This window comes from Rhinolophus ferrumequinum, chromosome 11 (assembly GCF_004115265.2).
Source record: "Rhinolophus ferrumequinum isolate MPI-CBG mRhiFer1 chromosome 11, mRhiFer1_v1.p, whole genome shotgun sequence".
NCBI lineage: Eukaryota > Metazoa > Chordata > Mammalia > Chiroptera > Rhinolophidae > Rhinolophus > Rhinolophus ferrumequinum.
This window is the reverse complement of record NC_046294.1, coordinates 3,927,690-3,933,689: the sequence shown is the minus strand read 5'-3', so window position 1 is coordinate 3,933,689 and position 6,000 is coordinate 3,927,690.

Below are 6,000 nucleotides of genomic sequence, written 5' to 3'. Positions count from 1 at the left end.
ACAACTAGATTGAAGGACAACGACTTGGAGCTGATGGGCCCCGGAGAAACACACTGTTCCCCAATATTCCCCAATAAAATTGAAAAAAAAAAGATTTCAGGGCATTTCAAGTTTTCTTGTAGGTGATTAAGCGGAAATAATCTTTGAATTGATGACACTTATAAGTTACTTAGTTGCCAGTGTTCTTGCCATTAGTGATAATTTAGGAGTTTAAGCTGTCTTCATTGATGTCAAGTCAGCACGAAATGTAAATATTTCCCAGCATGTTTATAAAATGCATTTCTCGTCATTAACCTTATAAAAATCCAACAGCCAATATTGGTTCCTTCTATTCCCAAATGATCTCTTGCTCTTAATGAACTACTTTTGATTACAATTTGGTTCTCAGTTTCAAATTAATTTCTATTGACTCCAGTATTTATCTTTACTCCTTTTGTTTATTAGTCCATTAATTTCCCCCCCTTCTTCCGCCTCCCCCCACCCCCACTTCCAGTTCAAGCTATTGTTTCTCAGTCTAGTTGTGTAGGGCGCAGCTCCCTGGCCCATGCTGGTGTTATGAGCCTTGTGCTCCCCCGGCTGAGGCAGTTGGTCACCAGTCATCGGTTGGCCGCTCACGGCAGCTGGCTGCTGACCGCTCATGCTGGCTGCCGGCCACTCATACTGGCCACTGGCCACTCAAGGCAGCACACGGCAGCCAACGCCGACCTCTGGCTGCTCACGGCAGCCCAGCTCCAGGGACAGCCGTTGTTCACTTTCTTATCTGTAGAGGGCGCAGCTCACTGGCCCATGTGGGAATCGAACCGGCAACCTCGGCCATAGAAGCATGGCGCTCCAACCACCTTAGCCACCGGGTCAGCCCCATAGTTCATTAATTTTAACCTGAACTTTCTCTTTCTTCTTTCACAAATAAAATTAAAGATAGCAAAGACAGTCCCTTGCATATCCATTTAAGTCAAGAGTTTATCCTTTCTCACTATTTTTTGAAACGTTGCAAAATACCTTTCTAAATTTGAATAAACTCTTCTTTTTGTTTGCAATTTGTATTTTCTTTCCAAATCCAGTCTTCAAAAATATATTTTAGCGTCTTGGGGCCAGCCCGGTGGCTCAGGCGGTTAGAGCTCCATGCTGCTATCTCCGAAGGCTGCCGGTTCGATTCCCACATGGGCCAGTGGGCTCTCAACCACAAGGTTGCCAGTTCGATTCCTCGACTCCCTCAAGGGATGGTGGGCTCCACCCCCTGCAACTAAGATTGAACACGGCACGTTGAGCTGAGCTGCCTCCCGGATGGCTCAGTTGGTTGGAGCACAGCTCTCAACCACAAGGTTGCCAGTTCGATTCCTCGACTCTCTCAAGGGATGGTGGGCTGCGCCCCCTGCAACTAAGATTGAACACGGCACCTTGAGCTGAGCAGCCGCTGAGCTCCCGGATGGCTCAGTTGGTTGGAGCGCATCCTCTCAACCACAAGGTTGCCGGTTCAACTCCCGCAAGGGATGGTGGGCTGTGCCCCCTGCAACTAGCAACGGCAACTGGACCTGGAGCTGAGCTGCGCCCGACACAACTAAGACTGAAAGGACAACAACTTGAAACTGAACGGCACCCTCCACAACTAAGATTGAAAGGACAACAACTTGACTTGGAAGACAGGCCAATTTATTGTTCCCCAATAAAGTCCTGTTCCCCTTCCCCAATAAAATCTTAATATATATATATATATATATATATATATATATATATATATATATATATATTTTAGCATCTTGACAATGTCACTGTACCCACAATGTAAGGACTGAGCAGCCTTGTAACGGAGCCCATCTTGTTAAGCTCTCTAAAAGGGAAAGTCAAGCCCTCCTGTGTTAAAATACTCCACTTACAGGAGGAACTGAAAAAGACAACCTATAACCACGGGAAACACTGAAGTCATCCACAATAATGTGGCCCAGCTTTTTCTCTGAAAGCCTCTCCACTTACAGTGTGACATGTCTGATGACTGGAAGACTTCCTCATAGATGGGCTTCTGGTTCTGTCATTTCTCCTCCACCACCTGCATCCTTCGTGTTCCAGGACCCACAGGGCTCCATCATACAAGGTCTAACAATTAAGTTTGCGAACACCCTAGAAAAAGTGCTCCATACTTCATTGCTGAATATCACTATGGTCACCTTTGAAGGACTCCCCTTGGGAAGCTATGCACCGACGCCAGCGCCTAGTCCACCCTTCAAAGCAGTTTTGGAACTCTTTCTGGAATGGCCTTCAGAGCTGTCATCGTATTACCCTTGATGTTCTGAATGTCATCAAAATATCTTCCTTTCAATATCTCCTTTATCTTCAGGTAAAGAAAGAAGTCATTGGGGGCCAGATCAGGTGAGTAGGGAGGGTGTTCCAATACAGTTATTTGTTTACTGGCTAAAAACTGCCTCACAGACAGTGCTGTGTGAGCTGGTGCATTGTCGTGATGCAAGAGGCATGAATTGTTGGCGAGAAGTTCAGGTTGTCTAACTTTTTCATGCAGCCTTTTCAGCACTTCCAAATAGGAAACTTGGTTAACTGTTCAGTTGGTTTGTCATGAATAATCCCTTTGATATCAAGAAAAGGTTAGCGACATCGTTGTAACAAGTTCACGAACTTAATTGTCAGCCCTCATAGCTCCAGACAGTCTCTGGTGTTGCCCCTTTGTGTCCTGAAGTCCATTAACCAGATTGGGGAACGATAGTTCCATAGGAGGGACTGTAAGCGATGTAAACTTATTCCACTAAACCGAACCTGAATATGTCCCCAACTCAGCTTCCCCCAAAATGTCCAGTCTGTGCTGCTCCAATGCCACTGGCATGAAGAAGAGAGTGACAGAGAAGTTTGGAGAATGAACCAGCAAGCGTAACACGTCCTGGATAGAACATGCCACAGTGCAAATTTCACCAACACACGCCTGCGTGAACTCACGGCACTGTGGGGCCTCAGATGGAGTCCTCATGGCGGGAGCTCTGGGACTCATGCTTTATCAGCTTCACTGGGTCTCAGGCCTCCAGGTCACGCATTTATTCCCCCTCTGCGGCCACACCCGTTCCGATACTTCTGTGTGAGTTAGTGTCCCTCGGTGGCCGGCAACAAAACCCCACTATGGTCAAGTTAAGTAATAAAGAAATTAACTGGAAAGAGATCAAAGAGTTCTCCCAGCTGGAGCACAGGCCAGAGGACGTGGCATAAAAACAGAGCAGACGTGGGAACAAGATGGAAATTAAATGTCAGGATGCCACTGTGGGAATGGACGGCTTCCAAATGCTTCTCCTGTCTTCATCACTCTGTTCAGGACTCAGTCCTGGAAGAGAGAGTTGGCCTGGCCGCTTCAGGTCCTGGACAGCCCCTTAGATATTCAGGGATGCTGAGGACCTGGTAGGAAGGGACTCAGGGGCCCTACCGTCTGTGGCGTGGTGGACTCGTTGATATTGTCCTGCAGCGAGGGCAAGGGACTAGGGGCAAACTAGGGGCTAGAGGCTGCCTAGCACCCGTCCCCAGCCCTCCAAAATATCCAGTGTGTAAAACCAGTAAACATTGACTGAGTCCTTGCTGTGTGCCAGATACAGCTAAACACGGCATACCCATCTCACGGAGCCCCCCGCAAACCCGTGACACGGGCACTAAGATTGCCCCACTCCAAAGATGCAAACATCTTCGAGAGAGTTTGAGCAATTTCACGAGGACCAGACCGGAGCTAGTGTGTGAGGGAGGCAGGCTCCACCTCCCTGCACCCCGATTATGCGACCCGGAGTTCTTGTCCTGGCACATTGTGTAATACCATCTGCAGAGAAGACAGATAACTTGGTCTTTCCTCATTGATCAGCTTTCGTTGTAAATATTGGTAGCTGGGATGCAAAAGACATGCAGCTTCATTCAGACACACAGGCATTTATTTCCACAGCTCTCATGCTCCAGGATCATGCCTACAGAGACAGGACGTCTGATAAATTGTATTCTGCACATTTCCAGTCAAAAAAACGAAGTATAGCATGTTTTAGGATCACACATGGAGCGTAACAGAGGATCACTCTTCCCACCAGGCACCCCTGAGAACTGAACCTGCGCTGACGATTTTACACGGCTGATGACTGGAGGAATTCCCCAGAGCCTGGCTTCTGGTTCTGGACATTTCAAATCTCATTTCTTCTCTGCTCCCCACGACGCACACACTGCTGGTGGTGTTCCCATCTGCGTACAGCCTCTGGCTATGCGTTTGTCTCCCTGACTTGGCACAGCGGGCTGTGGGAAGTCATTCTTAAGCCAGGACAGCTAGCAATGACCCAACTATACACAGAAGTGACAATGAACCGCAGAAATGTACTCCATGCAGCCCAGACTGCAGGTACCACCAACTCAACTTTCCCTTGGCCGAATCCTCCAAAGACCTGGGGCTCCGCCCATGCCACCTGCCTGAGGTGGAGCACGATGGAGGGAAAGTTGGAGTAGAGAGAGACTGTGGTCTTTACTGATGTATAATATTGTAAATAACTGTGTGGACAATTTCTAGGGCTCCTCCCAACCGTCAGCTTCGGATGGACCACTCTGTCACTGCCCAGGTTAGAGAAGGGACATGGAGCATGGGGCTTGTGCTCAAAAGATAAGGGTTGAATCAGAGCCCTTCTAGTGACTGGGTGTGTGACGCTGGGCAAAACGTTAGCCTCTCTGCGCCCCACCGCTACAAAGCACTGTACAGCTCTCAGTTGTTCTTGGTAGCTAGACGAGCACTTCTAGGTGCTTACGGCATGCAAGGACGGGGCGGGGCCTGGAATGACTGACAAGGAGCCCCCGAGCCCACATGCCTCCCTGAGACTCACAGACCCAGGGGTCTGATGGGGAAGCAGGCGACGGGGAAACTGAGGGCACTCAGAGGGTATCTTCTCCTTCCAGGGTTTGCACAGCCCCGCTCAGGTTAGCAACGGCCCAGGGAAAGCCGGGACATGGGTCCCCAGTCCAGATGCACGAGTATCTCAGTCCCCAGGCCTCCCTGCTGCCTTCCCCCGCTCAGATCTACAGATTGGCAGGTTTGCTGCCACAGGGTAACGTTTTATAGATTGTTAGTGAGCTTTTATCTTCTTTCGGAGGATCTGACCTCTGGCCCAGTTGGCTGGGAGCCTCCATCTTTCGGGAGGAGGTTGGGAATTGCTTCAGAAGGTTTCCAAACAAGGAACAGGTATTCTTCAGCTTCTAACACACCAACTAGGATTACGCAGCCGGTGCCAGCCTGTGGGCTGGGCCGTGGTCTCCAGGGCAGGTCTTTCCACTTCCTGTCTTTCCTCCTCCCACCTCTTTACGTCCAAGGCCAAGGCCGGCTCTGCAGGGACCTCCTGTTAGGCTTCCTTCCCACCCAAGACCCCAGGCACGAGCCTGGATACTGGATGGCAGGAACACTCCTTGTTCTGGACCCAGGAGACTGTAGGAGGGAAAGAGTGAGGGAGGACAGCTAAGCATGTGTCCCCAGTTTTTCCTTTGGGCGTTGTCCCCAGAGGGGAGAAGTGTTTGGGGCAAACTGAGGGAGACCCTGGGAGGGGCAGTCAATCAGGGGTCAGCTCTCTGCTAGTCTCTGGGGCCTGTGGGAGAAAGCTGCCTCCAGGCTGCCTGCACCATCCGGCCACCGTCCCATCAAGGGCACCTGTGCATCTCCAGGGAGGCCAGTGTAGCCCCCTGGAGAACAGGGAGCAGACCTGCCATGGGTGCATGGGTGGCGGTGCACAGCAACCAGAAGGCAAAGGCCAGGGGTGAAGTGCAGGGGTCCTAGGGAGGATAAGCGACAGCTGGGTCAGCAAAGGGGACACGCTGACTGACGGCAGACTGTAGGCTTGGAGAGCGTCAGCAGGACACTGCTGGAAGATGGACCAGAGGCATCGCCCTGGGGGCCATCCGATGCCACTAGCACATGCCCAAGGACCAGCATGGGGCCATAAGGTCACAGGAGCCACATTCCACCTCCTGTACAGATGCCACCTTAGGAGAGAAGGAGGCTCTGAG